The sequence below is a fragment of the Condylura cristata genome, unplaced genomic scaffold (genome assembly GCF_000260355.1).
Source record: "Condylura cristata isolate star-nosed mole 26May11 unplaced genomic scaffold, ConCri1.0 scaffold00008, whole genome shotgun sequence".
Lineage (NCBI taxonomy): Eukaryota > Metazoa > Chordata > Mammalia > Eulipotyphla > Talpidae > Condylura > Condylura cristata.
In genome coordinates, this window is record NW_004567109.1 from 6,179,970 (window position 1) to 6,197,832 (window position 17,863).

Consider the following 17,863-nt stretch of genomic DNA (forward strand, 5'->3'; position numbering starts at 1 on the left):
CTCCAGGTCTACAAATGCTGCCACTCTAGGTACTGTATATTAATGGAATTGTACAATGTCTTTTTCTGCCAGCTCATTTCACTTAGCATAATATTGTCAAGCTTCATCCACACTATACTATGAGTCAGAATTTCACTCCTATTTAAAAGCTGAATAATATTCCACTGTATTTATACACTGTATTTTGTTTATTCATTGTCCACTGAAGGCCATCTGGGTTGTTTCCACCTTTTTGCTATGGTAAATAACGGTGTTATTAATATGGGTGTACAAATAGGTGTTTGAGTTCCTTCTTCAATTCTTTTGAATATATACCCAGAAGCAAAAGTGCTAGGTCATTATGGTAACTCTAGAAGCTTTGAAGAGCTATCTTCTACAGCAAGAATATGAGATTTTAAATTTGGGTCTGATTTTAAAGCACGATCTGGGTCTGACCTTACTCTCTGTATGTTTCTTCTCAATCCCATTTAGCCTCTATCACGTAGCTAAATAGAATCTCCATACAGCCTCATCCTTTTCACCATAAGGATCCTGCGCCCTTGTTGTTCTGGTTGTGGTATATTTTCACATATGCAAATCTGTCTATACTCTGGGGTTGATTCCACCACCACCCACTCCAGATCACCTTCACTGACTTCTCCAACTAAACAGATTCATTTTTTGAATTCCTTTATTTTCCTTTCTACTGCATGTAATAATCATACACATCTTTCTCAGTAAGCATGGGCTACTCTAGCTCATGTATGTACCGTCTTCAGCAAGGAGTGGACAATGAATAGACTGGATCAATGGCAAAGAATAAAAATAAAATATAATTAAAATTTTCCAATCAAGTTAAGGATTGTCAAGGAAAACTAGGGTCTTCCTGGTAGTGCAGGGGTTAAAGTCAGCACTATCAAGAAATCATCAGCCTATGTGGCATGAGTTTGACCCCTGGGCAGGGAGTTAACCCACAAGGCTCAGCAGACCTCTCCTGTCTCCCTGCTTCTCCTCTCAGCTATGTATTTTAGTACATCTGCCCATTCTTCTCCCCACTCAGTCTCTGGTGAATCCTCTCACCCCTCACACCTCTGACCTACAACCCAGCTCTTACATGCATAAAACAAACAAATCTTTAAAAAAAAAAAAAAAGGAAAACTAAACTATAAATGGTAAAATCTCTTATAAAAATGTTACCTGTCATCATTTTAAATGTATCTGCATGACCAAACATTCTATTTCTAAGAATAAATCTAAATTAAACTAGCACAATTTGCAAAGACGATATTCAATGCAGTGGTTTTTAACAGAAAAAAGAAACAGGCTGGGCCCTTCCTGGAGTACAATGGTTTAGTTAAAGCACAGCATTCTGAAGTTATCACAGCCACTGAAGCACGAATTTGATCACCGGCCAGGGAGGTGACCCACATAGTGTGGCAGACCTCTCCTGACCCACTCACTGCTCCTCTCAGCAGTGTATTTCAGTACATCTCCCTGTTCTGCTCCCCACTGTCTCTGGTGAATTCTCTCACTGCCCCGCACCTCTGGCCTGTACCCCAGTTCTGTATGCATAAACAAATAAATCTAAAAAAAAAAAAAAAAAGAAACAAGCTAACTGTCCATTCACAGGAAAGCAGAAAAGAAACAAGTTATAATACAGCCAAAATCCTAAGCAAGTGCTAAAAGGGAAGTAAATCTATGTGGACTTTTTAATACTCTACAGCATATTGTGAAGTTTAAAAAATCACTTCTGCCAAAAATTAAAAGAGAAAAAAATTTTTTTTGTAACAACAGAAAAAATTTCATTTCAAGTGGCTAAAAGTTGTTCTCTATGGCAGCTTGTAAAAAGAATTCACTTAGGTAAATTGGTCACACAAACATCTACTCTTAATTTCTTAAAATGTCTCCCTAGTTTCCAGAAAATCCAAGTTGGTTCTTATTTTAAAATGTAAAAATTCATATATAAAGGTAGAATTTTTAAAAGATACCAGGCGAGTTTACAAAATTCATGCCAAAAATAATTGGTGATTTTGTTATACTTAGAGCAAAAATGCTGAATGGTTTATGTATGGGTATCGAAGTAGAGAGAGGAAAGAAGCAAATTCTGCATAAATGTTCTCTGAAGAGAACTAAATAGCAAGATTTATTTATAAACTAAAAATGTTCACAACTTGCCTATTTTGAGCTTCACTTCAAACTTTAAAAAAATAATAAAAAAATCTGGACACTCCTTGGTGGCACAACGGGTTAAAGCACAGCACCATGAAGCTCTCGGAACAGCCACTTCCCTAAAGAATTAGATCCCCGCCCCAGAAGTGACCCACATGGTGCAGACCTCCTGACCTGCCCGCTGTTCCCTCAGCCATGTACTTCGTCCATCTGCCTGTTCTGCTCCCAGCTCTGTCTCTGGTGAATCCTCTCACCCCCTGCACCTCTGGCTCGTACCCCAGTTCTGTATGCATAGTTTTTTTTTTTTTTAAATCTATGAAAAATAGATTCATCTCTAATATTAAGCAAAAAAGACAACAAAATACATAAAATGATTCCTTTATGTAAAACTGACAAACAGGCAGAACTAAACTACTGTTTAGAGACATAAGGTGCTATGTAACCAGGGCCCTGCAGTGTGGACTGCAGGACGAGAGTTAACTGAGGGCAAGACTGGCATGTTATCCACTGTCCATAAGCACCGAACTATCAGGAAAGTGTGTGTTTCACCTGTTACAGGTGAAGCAGAGTGTTATGAGGCCACAAGTGGCTGGCTATCTCCCCGAGATAGTGTCCACAATGTCCAGAAGTCCCAAATGGAAGCCCGCTCACCCAAGATGGTGCCTTCTCACCAAGGAGGGCCTGGAGGGCCTGGAGTGTCGTCAACCAGCAAACAGCAGGCCAGGATCCACTCACCGTGGCGGCCCAAAGCGCTCACAGGCAGGCTGCTGAGACGCTGCCACAGCAAGTCTGAAGACTGGGATCGGCAGAAGCAGAAGCTGGGCCAAACAACAGAGGCAATGGCACTGGAGGCGATTCGGGACACGCAATCCACTGAAGAGCACAGTGGGACAGGAAGCTCGAGGCCTTCAGTGCTCTTTCCAAGCAGTGGCAGTGACAAGACTGAGGAGAGCTCCGCCCCCCGGTTACTGCAAAATCTCCAGCTTCCCTCTCTTCCGAGGTCAGCCTCTAAGGGAGGCTTCGACTTCTCAACTTCTCAGGAGGGCGGCACCAGGTGTCTTGGAGTGTGCCAGGAATCTTAGTGGGATCCCAGGCTGGTTCCTGTGCTGCCTCTCTTCATTCAGAGTCCCCCACCCTCCTTGCTATTGCCTGACAGGACCATTTAACCTGGCTGGCATCATCCCAGGAGGGGCTGCCCACAGGCAGGGTAAAGGACCATGTTTTTCTAACTGTTCGTGCTGCTTACAGGGCCCCAGTTACAATAAAACTTCCAAGCAACAAAAGGAAATTATCACAAATGACAGATCAGGGCTCACTTCTGAGAGAGGTAAGTGACTACTAAAAGGAGGTACAGTGAAAGCGATTGTGGCACCAGCAGTATTCTACTGGGCCTGGAGGGTGGTCACAGGTACTGCTCGTGGTTACTCTTTAACCTGCATCTAATCTATCTTATGTGTACTTCTGAGTTTCTCACAATCTAAAAAAAATCTAGTAAAATCTCACTTTATAGTATTTATGGCTAACTCGACGGGACCTCAAGTGCACCTGTCTACCCTGGCTAATGTTGTGCATGGGTGAGCACATTCCCCAGTAAGGCCAACAAACAAGTCAGCAGAGCACAGTGCACTCTGTCCTGCAAATAACTGCAGCCCACTTTGTTTCAAGTAGAAGCTACAAGAAGCCCCAGGCCCGCTAGAAATATGCACCCCACTCCCTGCGTCAGGCCATTTCCTGTTTTTCCCTGGTTTTTCCCTGCACGTACAGACCCTATATATACCCATGGGCGGTCCTAATGAACACACTCCGGACTTGAGTCCCCAGGCTCCTGCTTCATTCTCTCACGTTTTCTACGTTGGGGCGAATGTAGCAGTTAGCCTAAGTTGGGGCGAATGTAGCAGTTAGCACACCCCTCGGTAGGTTAGCAACAAGTATTTAATAACATGTGTGAACATTTCTGCAGTTGAACTTTTATTCTGACCATGTGCTCACAGAGCTTAAAATTTTAGTAAGAATGCACAGCAAAACTAACCTGCCAAAAGGTATGTAAAAGGAGCAACCAAATCATTAGGAACTCAGACTGAAAAAGAGGAACTCTCATTGGAAATCTCTTTAGGTTCCAATGCTTCTCAAGACTCAGACTCAGCAGGTCTGAGTTGGAACCTGACATTCTGCAATCTAACCCCAAGCAAGTTCTTAAGTAGCCATTAAGATGCAGCTGGTGTCAAGATTAGAGAAGAAAAGGAAAGGGGAGCAACAGGTATTGACAGTATAAACCAGGTGCTATCTCATTTAATCCTTACCTCAGCTCTATGGGACATATTATCTGTCCTTCTTACAGATGAAGATAATGGGGCTCAGATAAATTGATATGCCAAGATTATACAGTATTGAAAAATAGAAGAGGACCCAGAATTGCAGCTCAGTTCTATTACTCCATTAAAAAAGAGAGAGAGAGAGAGATAGTATAAGTCAGTCACTGAAATCAATTTAAAATCTTCCTTAACAAATAAGCAGACTGGGCCTTCCTGATGGCCTAGGGGTTAAGTTTCAGTGCTGTCACCACTATGGCCTTAGTTTGATCCCCAGACACGGAGCAGGCCCACATAGGGCACAAACCTCTCCTATCCATCCCACTGCTCCCCTCAGCTGTGTGTTTCAGTCAGTCTTCCTGTTCTGCTCCCTACTCTGTCTCTGGAGGATCCTCTCACCCCCTGCATCTCTTGCCTGTTCCCCAGTTCTTATATAGATAAATATTTAAAATACATATACTGAAAGAATATCTCAATACCCAATTTAATAAGTACTAACTGTACCTAGAAGGCACTAAAAACATTACAATGAATTGCACTGTGTGATATATCCCTTTTAAACTACTTGAGGGCCCTCCCTGCTAGCACAATGTTGGCTAAAGCACAGCACTATGAAGCTAGCAGCAGTCACTTCAGTGCGGTTCAATCCCACACAAATGCAACAAACTTCTGTCTTGCCCACTGCTCACCTCAGCAGTGTACTTGTAAATCTGCATTTTCTGCTCCCTACTCTGTCTGGTGAGTCCTCTCACTGCCCCTGCACCTCTGGCTTGTACCCTAGTTCTGTATGCATAAATAAATCAATCTTTTTAAAGAACTATTTGGTAGGAATTTATTAGCACAATTGTGTTGATTAATATTAACTTTAACCCAACTGTGCAAGGGCCGCAATGATTAAGTGCGGAATATTAGGTAATACTCTATAGAGCTGGGTAGAGTAGTGAAAAAAAAAAAAAAAGATTCCTTCGTATTAAGTGGTCCAGCTGCACAAATAAAAATGATAAACAGTAGAGGCAATGAAGTCATCTCAGAAAAACAGATTGCATGAGAGGTGTTATGGAAAACAGGCTAGAAAGGGACAATAAGAGCCATATGGAGAGTTCCAAAGACAAAAAAAAAGTAGTGAGCGAAGCAACACAGGTTACTGATCAGAGGAGAAAGACAGCAGATCTTTAATAGTAGATCTTCAGATAGTAATTTTGTAACAATACTGTCACCTCAATCCTGAACATTTCCAAAGACTACCCAAAGAGTAACTCAAATTTATCAGCAAGTATTGTTCACCACATCTTAGGCATTTTGCTAAATATTTCACAAGTATGTGATGACGGGCGTGGGGCTTCTAATTCCTTCTGAAGCTGAGGAAGCCTGAGATCACACAAGCAGCAAGCGGCAGAGCCCTGGCAACAAGACAAGCTCGAAGGGTAACACACCTCCCACTCCCAAGGCCTCATCTGGAGCCAAGGCAGGACAGGCCAAGGTACAGGAAAAGCAAACATAAAGGTGATGCAGCGCATGTGGCCAAATACAGGAGCTGAAAGAGGGCATTAAAAAAACCCACTCATAGCTTTATGGTCAATCGAAGCAGAATAAAATGATTTACCTACAGAAAACGGGACTATTGAAAAGGGAATTTAGATGGGGAATATTTTTTTCTTCCAAGAGCCAGAGGAGGAGAGAAGACAGCAATGAAATAATAGACTCAGTTGTGAACACAGAGACAGCTGAGTTAGAAGATAAATACTGGAGAGAGGCCCTGGAAAACAGAAAGAAACAAGAAAGAGCCTGTGTAAGTTGATTTAGGAGACATCAGGACAGAGGTGTCAAATGAAGCCATGAATAAGTCAAAACGCCAAACTAGAATAGAAAGAAAAGCGTGTTCCTGCTACGGAACAGGTGCGCCCACTGGGGCCAGGCTAGAAGGAAACAGAAGGTAAGTTTCCTTCTGTCCCAGTTTTAATGTTCCATAAAAGCAATATTCTGTTTAGCTTTTACGTGTTTACTATGTGCTAAGAAGTTTACACACATCCCCAGATTTCACTGTCCCATAACATAAGCATCATATTCATTTTTTAGATGAAAACGCTGAAACATGCCCGAAGAAAGTAGAACGGCATAAGCCTATGTCTAGCTGGGGCCAAAGCCTATGATCTTAATTATTATGTTGAAATAAATGGTGATCAAGAGCATATGTAAGCCACTAAGTTACCTTTTTCATGTGGCAATATATACCTAAAATTGGTCATTGTAACCACGTTTCAGTGCGCAGCTCAGTGACCCATCACCACCTGCCTCCAGAGCTTTATCCGCCCAAACTGAATCTCCATACCCAGTAAATAAGTCCCTCCCCTCCCTAGCTCCTGGCAACCACTATCCTACTTTCTGTCTCTATAAACTGGACTTCTCTAGGCATTCATATAAGTATAATCATAAAATACCTGTTATCTTGTGTCTGGCTTATTTCACTTAGTAGAATGTCTCCAAGGTTCATTACTATTGTTACTGTAAACTGAAATTCTAACCCACCCATCATTGTGTACTGCTAAAGGGAATTATATGCTAAAATTCCACTATGAAACATACTTCTGGAAGAAAAAAAACATTTACTGAAAAAAAATGGGGAAAGGTGTGGAAGAGACTGATCAAAATGTCACAGATTCACAGGAAATCAAAATTTGAGAATAAGGGAAAAGATCAGCTTGTTTGATCTTGACAAGATCAAAGGATCTGTATCTCAAAATAAAGTTATGAAACAGTCCTGAGGGGCCTCCCTGGTGGCCTGACTAGGAGTGAAGTCTCAGCACTATAATCGCTATGTGAGTTCTATCCCTGGCCAGGGAGCTGACTCATAAGGCTCGGCAGACCCCTCCTGTATCTCCTGTTGTTGCCCTGAGCAGTGAATTTCAGTGGATCTGACTGTTTTGCTGTGTTCCCACTCTGTCACTGGTGAATCCTCTTGCCCCCCACACCTCTGGTCTACCCCCAGTTCTTCTATGCAACCAGAACAAAACAAACAAAAAACCCCAATCCTGAGAATACACTATAAATAATACTGCTTAGCCCAAGGCAAAATATGGTTACTTTTTGGCAAAAGTCTGTAAGAGCACCAGTAAAAAGGTTTAGAAATACAAATACTGAATAAAAAGATAAATTACATTTTCTCTTTGCTTCCTGAAAAGTCAGCTGGTTAAAACTGCATCAATGGGGCCTTCCAAGGTGGCACAGAAGGTTAAAGCAGAGCACTAAGAAGCTAAAGCCACTTCAGCATGAGTTCGATCCCATCCCTGGAGGTGACCCGCATGGTAAGGCAGACCACGCCTGACCCGCCCGCTGCTCCCCTCAGCAGTGTACTATGTCAGGAGGCCTGTTCTGCTCCCCACTGTTTCTGGTGAAATCTGCTCACCACCCCCCCACACACACACCTCTGGCCTGTACCCAGTTCTATATGCATAAATAAATAAATCTTAAAAAAAAAAAACTGCATAAATGAAACTCCAAACAATGCACCAAGAGATTCATTCTGGAAAAAAAATCCTTTTTCTCTATAAGGCAACATGAATGAAACATTTAAAATGAGGCTAGTAAAGGAGAATAAATATGGAAGAATATGCCATATCTTTGAATTCCTTAAAAGTTGAATATACTCCTAAGAGTATACTAAAAATTAATACTCCTAAAGGAGTATTACTAGCTTCAACAACTTGTTTGCCTTAATAGAATGAAATTAACTACCTCTAATTTATATGTCAGAAGTTACTAAGTTATAACTCAAAGTAGTAATTTTTCTACAAGTAACTATTCCTTTATCTAATAGCTATACATTTGTCAGATTTAGTTACCTAAACAAGTTACTTCCACCTTTAAAATACAACACAGAAGAGCGACAATGGAAAGTATTAAAAATGGGAGCGAACTTTACAAAGTAAAAATAAAATTTAATACAGGAAGAATCAAAATTCAAAGCAAATTTACTTTCCAATACATGTAGGAATAACAAAATACAATCAAAAGCAAGCTAGAAGAATATCACTAAGTCATAATTAACAAGACATGTAGAAGAATATCACAGTAATTTTTAAAATAAGCTACTACTGGCCCTCCCTGGTGGCGCAGCAGTTAAAGCGCAGCACTAAGAAGCTAAAGCCACTTCCACATGAGTTCGATCCCCGCCTGCCCTGGAGGTGACCACATGGCGAGGCAGACCTCTCCTGACCCACCCGCTGCTCCCCTCAGCAGTGTGCTTCATCGCTCTGCCTGTTCTGCTCCCCACTCTGTCTCTGGTGAATCCTCTCACCCTCCGCATCTCTGGCCTGTACCCCGGTTCTATATGAATAAACAAATCTTTAAAAAAAAAAATAAGCTACTACATTGCAAGCGAGGACTGAGCAATTTTTCAGTGATGTGTCTAGGTCTTACCTATGTGTAACAAGCTGTCACAATACAGACAAATGAACAAACACATTCCACTTTTCTGTCAAAAGTAACCTGAAAGCACTCATTTTCAGGTAAGATTCAGATTGCTACATGTTCAGTAATAGAGGACCACTTCACGAGTCCACTAGACCCAAAAACTCATAAAAATACTGTAGTGTAGCAATATGTGATGTATCAACTCTAGCCACCAAGCACTGAGGTGAGGGGCTTATATTAGGAGACAGAAGTTCAGGATCAGAGAACTAAGCATCCTAATCACTCAAGTAGTTCTGGTAGTGTAGCATGATCTGGCTTACACTATCAGATTCACCCAAAAAGGAGCAGGAACTTATTACTGCAAGTAATAAGAGGGGGGACAGTAATAATAACCAACCTGTAGCAAATGACCTAAAGGACAATTAAACATTAACTAGATCTGATCAAAATTAAAATCATACAGTGCCTTTTTGAGCCAGTTTATAAAACAAAAACAAAAGCATCCTCACTCTACAGTTGTCACCACTTAGTAATCTGAGATATTTTAATTGCAACTCTAATGTTTGTGTTTGTTGCCTGTGTGTGACTCACTCTCAGAAAGGCTCTTCCAAGACTCTGCTGGATTTCTGAGAATGCAGAAATCATAACTGGGGCACACTGTGTGGGAAGTGTCATGACAGTGAATGAATAAAAGAACTTAGGATTTAAAAAAATTTTAAGTTATTATAAAAAGCGAGTCACTCACAAAAGGCAGGCTTTCCTAAAGAATAATAGGAAAGATGGGCAAAGCCATCCTGAGAAGCCTTCCTTGTCTCCCTTACTTGGAGCCAGGCCATTTCTTACACTACAATATACTTAGCTAGTTTCCTTGCCCAGCTCCACAACCAAAGTAGAGGCAACTTTCAGACAGTAACATCTTAAAAGTATTAGTGCCTACTCCCCAAAATGTCCAGAGCATACAGAGCTGTCCAACAGTGTTTCCATAAAATTACTGAACAGCCAAACCTGCCTATATACCTTTTATATTATCAAGCACTCTCACAAACATGACCTCTTTTGAGGCACCTATCTTGTGAAGTGGGGAGGCAGAACTTAACCAAATGGCTTCTGGTTTTATAAAGAGTTGCTAGTTCACTGACAAAAAATAATCCTGAAATCAAAAAGATAGTCAAGTAATTGTTTATCTTGGAGACAACTTCTCCTCGGAACCTCAACATTTTCACAAAACACAGCTTTAGCTAGCATTTTCTATGTTTTCTGTTCATAATAGGAAGGAATCACAGAGCTCTCAATCTTACAGAAATGTTTTACTATTTAAAGCAATGATAGGACTCTTCTAGAAATCAGACATTAAGAAGCATACTAAACTGTTTTTCCCAATCCTGTCCTTTTTGTGACAGAAGGTAAAGCCTTGCTTGCAAAAGGCAAGATGCTGAAAAATGATGTCATGGATGTCATAAAGTTGCATCAATACCTGATGATGATTTAGCACAACAATGCAACACATCAGGCCAAAAAGCCTAATGTCAAAGCACCAGGATGTTTTACTGCATTAATTTTATGACTTCGTTAGCAAATGAAACGGAGACTGACTCTTCAGTTTTCTACCACTGAGAAGCTGGTGGCTCAAGTTTATGTCCTCAGCAAAGGCACTATATCTTATGAAAAAGACTTTAGGAAAAGAAAAAACAAAAAAAACCACATGGTCAAAGAATTAGCTAATATTAACCAAAAAAGTTGTCATTTTAACAATTAAAAGCTTTTTGAAGTAGACAAACTTCCATGGGCCAATGTAGATTGGTAATATTAAGCTTGTCAAAAGTAAACAATTAGGAGGTATAAAATGACAACCTAAAATAGAAAGGATACCTAAATTAGACATATGAATACACTCAAAGTTCGGATTTTGACACAGCATCACTATTCACTATAAAAGCTAGGCTGAATTTTAAGTGTTCAATGCTAAACTATGGCGTTATCTTATGACTTTAAACCCATGATGTCATCATTCTTAAGCATATGCAAAATAAATTTAAGTGACAAAAGGTATTTGGTGTGTCCCAGCTAAAGCATCACCTCAGTTATTCTGGACAGAACCCCAACATCCCCCATGTAAGAAAAACTAAATCACGGTCTCCAATTCAGCATTTGAACAACAAAAAGTAGTTCTCAAAAAGAATAACAAGCATTGTTCAATGTCACTGTTAGCAAGTGAGAACAGAGAATGCACCGGAATCTTCATCTACAGCAATCAGATCCCACCACAGAAGAGCCCAGACTTTGGCAATTAAGAAATAAAGCTTTTATTTTCCTAATAAAATTCGAGAGATTTTACAGACAAAAACAATCAACTACTCCGAATCTTAACCCAAAGCTTTCCAAGCAACATCGTTAGCCGAAGTTACTCTGCACAGACTATCGGGATCTTAACAGTTGTGGTTGTTGTGTTTGTTTGTTTTATCGTTTACAAATACGTTCCCACCCTCCATCGTTTTCTTTGCACAAAAAATTCTCACCAGAAGCCTTGCACAGTCAGAGCCTGGATTGCCTTCCCCACCAAGGAGATCCGCAGTTCCTACTTCTCTGAGGAACACTCAAAAAGCTAACGGGTAGGAAAGGCTGACTGTACTGTATTTTTTTAAGCCCACTCCACAATCTTCCCGTCGCAGCTGCAGGCTTCTGAGCTGCTGGCCCCTCGCCGCAGCCCGGATTTGGGATGGCACCGGACTCCGTCTCCTCGCCAAAGGCGTTAAAGATTTGGGGGCGGGGTGAAGATTGTCTGACACCCTAAAACAGCCACCCTGGCCCAGGTCACACGCCTTTTCGTGGCCCCTGAGAGAAGACGAGGACCAATGTGCTTGAGGAGAGGGGCCGGGTTCGTTTCCAAAAAGGGACTCTTCTCCCTGCCTATCCTAGAGGGAGGCTGAGGATGACGATGGCAAGACGCCCCACTTCCAGGCCAGCCGGCCCCAACCTCCTCGCGGGGTGTAGGGCTTGCGCTGGACCCGGGGCGCCCACTGCCCCGTGCGGGCCCGAGGCATAAAGGGCAAGGGGCGCCGGCTCCCCGCCGCAGCCCCCGGAGGGGGAGAGGCCTCACCTGGCCCAGCCCGCGCCACGCTCTCGGGTTCGCTCCGCTGGCGATGGCGGTGAGGGAGCCTGGGACAGGGCCGAAACAGAGGCGCTGCGCCTCAGGTCGCGCTTGCCGCACTCGGGGAACCTCACAGCCGGAGGGACCCTAAGGCGCTCCGAGCCGCCATCTTCGTCCACTCAAACACCACCGCCGCTGCTGCTCTGGCAGGGAGAAGACAGTGCGCAGCGCGCATGCGCCAGAGTCCGGCGCGGAGGACGCGCGCGCACTCACGTCAGCGCGGCGGACTGGGGGCGGTGCCTGGCGGGAAGGGGCGTGGTCCCGACGCGGGTTCTCTTGAGGTTGAACCCAGCGTGGGGGGCTGCGAGACTGGAGCCGGGAGGTACCGCCCGCCCAGCTCGACTTTGCTGTGTCCTTAGTGACGCTGCTGGGGTTGCACCCGCCTTCCTTTGCGACGCCTGAGGCAGCCTTAAAGCCTCGAGATTGGGATAGATGTTTGACTGAGAATGATCTCATTTGTACACCCGGGACCCTGTGAGCAAGGGGCCCTCCGGCGGCGGACGTTGGTGCTCTCGGCTGTCATCGGGAGGGACCCTCAGTCCCTTGGTTGTGCAATCGAAGCCTCCCATAACCGTAGCAACCCCTGTGTGAGTTGTTACTCTTTCATAAAAGGAAACACACTCTGGGCAATAGCAGTAGTTTCCCCAGAATCACATATGAGGAAAGAGAGAGGTAAGAAAGAAGGCAAGAGGGGCAAGGCAGGAACTCGGGTGTATCTGCTCCCCAAGTTCCTGTGCTTTTCAGTGGCATTATCACCAAGAGACGGGTTCTATGAAAATCCCCCTTCCAAAGGAGCCACCTGGTGTGTAGGTGTGGACCTTCATGAACCATTTCCCACAGAATGTGGTTTAAGGAAATGCCAGCCACACAGAGCCAAGGGGGTCTTCACCCTCCTGCACCTCAAACTGAAGCGGCCCTGCCCTGCCAGCAGACCACCCTGTACCTCCTGGAAGATAGCCTGGGTTAGATTCCAAGTTTCCTCTCAGGACACAAAGGCAAGGCATAATTGAGAAGACTTGGATCAATTTCATTTAAGAAAGTACTAGAATTTCTCATATTGGAGTAATTCAGAGACCCCTGGGAAAATAGACACCCCAGCAAGAGAAACACTGATTTGAGAATCTCATCTTTCAGTTAGATGTCACAGCAAAAGAAAACTTCGCAATTATAACTGGTCCAATAAACATTTAAATCGTATGATTAAAAACTCCAAGGTTAGGGCCCTTCCTGGTGGCGCAGGGGTTTAAAGCACAGCACTGAGAAGCTAAAGCCGCTTCAGCATGAGTTCGATCCCCGCCCCGGAAGTTGACCACATGGCGTGCCAGACCTCTCCTGACGCGCCCGCTGCTCCGGGCAGCAGCGTACTTTGTCAGTTGGCCTATTCTGCTCCCCATTCTGTCTCTGGTGAATCCTCTCACTGCCCCTGCATCTCTGACCTGTACCCCAGTTCTGTATGCATAAACAAATCTTAAAAAAAAAATTCCAAGGTTAAAACTTATCAGAATGTGTGACCAACTCCCCTACCTTCTCCATAAACCCTGTAGAATTCAATGTGACAAACAGGTGTAACATTAAGCGCTTCTTTTAAAAATGCAGGCTTCAGGACCCACCTTAGACTTCTAAAGCCCCTTTTCCAGGGGATTCTATACCAAATCAGGTCTGGAACTAGAAGTTCACATCAGAGCAGGTGCAGTATAGAAACATTCCACTCTAAATCTCCTAGCTCTAAGGCAGCAAGGGCTTTTGTCTGCTTTGCTCCTTGTTTTACTAACATCCAATATAGAGACATACAGTGAGCACCTGATATGTGTCAAATGCTGTGATATGTGTGCTGATACAGTTTTATTTATGGATACAAGAGTTGGGGGGGGTAGGCCAGAATTGCAGGGGTGAGAGGATTTACCAGAGGTAGAGTGGGGAGCAGAACAGGCAGCTCTACTGAAATACACTGCTGAGGGGAGCAGCGGAAGGGCAGGGCAGGAGAGGCCTGCTGTGCCATGTGAGTTACCTCCCTGGCCTGGGATCAAACTCATGCTGCAGTGATTGTGGCTAGCATCACAGAGCTGTGCTTTAACCCCTTGCATCAGCAGGGAGGGCCCTGATATAGTTTCAAACAAAACTAACAAAGTCCCCGCCCTTATAGCTGGGTCTGTACAGTCTACTTGGAGAGAGAGAAAGTAAACAATAAGCCAATATAGGTGACCCACCCGTACAGCAGATCTCTTCTGTCCTGCCTGCTGCTCCCCTCAGCAGTGTAGTTCAGTCCATCTGCCTGTTCTGCTCCCCACTGTCTCTGGTGAATCCTCTCACCCACCGCACCCCTCCCCCCCCCACACTACATCTCCAGCCAATACCTCAGCTCTTGTAGGCATAAATAAATAAACCTTTTTTTTTAAATTAAAATAATCTCTGCAGTATGAAGGCCTATTGGGACATGACTGGAGATCTTGGGACAGGGATGAAACTAGGACAAGAGGGTGGCTGTTGCCTTCTCTAATTAAAGTATAAAAAGACATTAGTTTTCTTCGTGAGTCCTTCCCAGTCCTCAGTTACTGAAATTCATTTCTCACATACTTATTTAGAAGATATGCACATCGAACAATATTCAAAAGGTCCACAAGGATATATACAGAAAGTCCATTCCACCAGTCTCCTAAGTGCACGAGGCAAACACAAACACACAGACATAAATATCTGCAAGTAGCAGCAAACTATAGCAAAAGAGTCTTTAAAAAAAAAAACAACTATTGTTCCTCAAGATCATTTGATATCGGTATATTTGGGGTCATCTAGGTTCTGTTAACTAGCTGCATTCTATTCACTTGGATAAAAACAGCATGTAATTTTATAGCAAATCCTCCAGTGATGGAAGTTTGTTTCACACAGTCTTTTGTGATGCTAACAAAACAACAATGAATATTCTTGTACCTTTGTTATTTGCTTATGTGCAAATGTGTCTACAGGGAAATGTTCTAACCATGCAAGAGCCTGGTCAAAAGTATTTACATGTTAAATTTTGGTAAACTGTCACATATTTCTCCACACAAGTGACTACATAGTCTCAGCTGGTGCATCAGACAGTTTGGCACTATGAGTTTTGTTTTTATATTCCTTTCAAAGGTGCCTGTATTCTGAATGCAAGTCTCTAAGCCCCAAAAGAAGGTGTTTCAAATATATTCCATGAGAAAAAGAAGCTCATGCTATAGCATTTCTGCCAATAGCTATAATATGTCACTGCTTCAACTTTTGGGGTTTTCCCCCAGGAGAAAGAAATCACCACCACTTCCTCAATTTAGAGTTTATTTAGTCCATCCCCTCATTAAAGATGAGGAGGGGACTTGCCCAAGGTCACAAGGGACCTAACTAAGGCTGCTTCTAATTGCCCACTGAGCTGAACAAAAGCTCTTTCCTTAACAGCCTTCTCCATGATGTTCAAGATCTCTTTCTCTTGTAGAAAATTCAGTCTCAAGGAGGTCCACCAAATTCCTTTGTTAAGGCTCATTGCTGAATACAACGAAATTATAAGAATCTAGCTCCCTCTGCTGGTCACATACTTAACCACAAGGCCTAAAACCACTTGGAGGCCATATGAATTTATGGAAGTAGTCCCACTTAAGAGTGAGATTTAGGGAAGTCAGAGAGCCTCATTCACCACCAGAGAATGGGCTTGAAGGAGAATATATGCACAGTAAATATAATTAGAGACTTAACAAGAAAAAAGTCCCTATTAGTGTGTTTTAGAAAAAGAATTTGCCCCCACCCCGGTGGTGTAACCAGCACTATGAAGCCATCTGCAGCCACTAGAACAGGAGTTCCATTCCCAGCCAGGGAGCTGACTCAGAGGGTGTGGCAGATGCCTCCTGTCCCACCTGCCCTCTGCTCCCCTCAGCAGTGTATTTCAGTACATCTGCAGGTTCTGTTCCCCACTCTATCTCTAGTGAATCTGCTCACTGCCAGCACTCTGACCTGTACCCCAGTTTGCATGTATAAATAAATCTTTTTAAAATAAAAAGAATTTGAGCTGTTAGTGAAAGATCCATGTGGAGATGCCAATTAAAAACCTAACTATATGGGCCCTCCCTGGTGGCGCAGCGGATTAAAGCACAGCACTAAGAAGCTTAAGCCAATAGATCTGCCTGTTCTGCTCCCCACTCTGTCTCTGGTGAATCCTCTCACCTTCCGCATCTCGGACCTCTACCCCAGTTCTGTATGAATAAATAAATAAAACTTAAAATAAAAAAAAAAAAACAACACCTAACTATATGAACTGGAGACACTAGAATGCTCAGGGCCCAGAAAGCAACTTTGGGAGCCTTTAGTGTCCAGTGAGTGGTTTTCACATGAGCATATAGATACAAACAGTGGACTGTGGACAGTCCTGGAGATGATCAATATTTATAGGACAGGAAATCAGGAAAACAGAGAATCGGTAAGTATATCACTTTACTTCCCAAATAAAGTCCAACTATATTTAACACATGCCTACATTTATAATAATAATTAGGAATACAAATTGCAAAATTCCAAGAAATTGTTACTTTGGAAAAAATAATGGCACACTAAAAATATGAGGGGAAAAGCCCACATTTGGTCAGATAACTTGATTATAGCAGCTGAATGCAACACTAAGATGTCATGTTTTAATATCGAGGCACACACCCATGAGGATAAGAGCATATGGTGTTTGCTTTCCCCCATCTTTTTGTGTTTTGGGAAAGTGAGGATTAGAGATGTGAGAATTATAAATCTTTTAAACTTAGGCAACACAACCCATAATAGCAAACCCTGGGTCCTCCCTAATGGTGCAACAGGTTAAAGTGCAACACTATGAAGCTATCCACAACCACTGCAGCATGAGCTTGATCCCCAGCCAGGGAGCTGACCCACATGGCTCAACAGACCTCTCCTGTCTAGTCTGCTGCTCCCCTCAGCAGCGTATCTCAGTCGATCTGCCTCTTCTGCTCCCCACTCTGTCTCTGGTGAATCCTCTCACCCCACACCTCTGGCTTGTACCCCAGGTCCTGTATGCATTAATAAATAAATCTTTAAAAAATATTTATTTGAACCTTTTGAACTCTTATTACGGGCCAAGCACTGCTCTATGATTTTCAGCATAGAAATTCGCTTAATTCTTACAACCTACCTTTGTAATAGCTATTATCTTTTTTCACTCTTGGGAACATGGAGGCAGAGAAACCTTAAGTGCCTTACATAAAATGACACAGTTGTTTAAATTGGAAGTGTCTGGAACCAAAGACATTGTGTACTGGAGAGGAAAACGAAAAGCGGAACACTTTCTTTTTTATTTATTTTTGCATACAGAACTGAGGTACAGGGTCAGTGAGAGGATTCACCAGAGACAGAGTGGGGAGCAGAACAGACCAACTGACAAGTACACTGCTGAGGGGAGCTGCAGGCGGGTCAGGAGAGCGCCATGTGGTCACCTCTGGGGCAGGGATGGAACACATGCTTAAGTGGCTTTAGCTTCTTAGTGCTGTGCTTTAACCAGCTGCGCCACCAGAGAGGACACTTTAAGAAGATAAATAAGTTTCTCAGCATTAGCATTAGCTGAGAAACTTACCCATCAATAAAGACTCAGAAGAACTTCAGTTGTCCAGCTCAAATGCAAAACCATTTACTAATGGCAACGTTTTTACTTCACAGTCAAGGACATAAAATGGTGTTCATAGATGCTTGGAACATCTTTGTAAGTATTAAGTACTGTGATCATTTTCACCCTAGCAGAAAGAATGTTGTACATTAAAAGTTATTTCTCATATTTTGATGAGATATAGAGCTTTATCTTGAAAACTTCAGTTACTTAAAAAAAGTTCTCCGCAGGACCCTC

General features: G+C 42.9%; 1 protein-coding gene across 1 annotated transcript in view; it reads right to left on the reverse strand.

The window, feature by feature from the left end:
- Positions 1-12,158, reverse strand: part of FBXO42 (F-box protein 42) — a 58,742-nt gene extending 46,584 nt beyond the window's left edge. The window contains exon 1 of the mRNA XM_004678536.1: positions 11,965-12,158. The gene's annotated coding sequence lies outside the window, so the exon portion shown is untranslated. The remainder of the gene's footprint in view (positions 1-11,964) is intronic.
- Between the last annotated feature and the right edge of the window lie 5,705 nt (positions 12,159-17,863).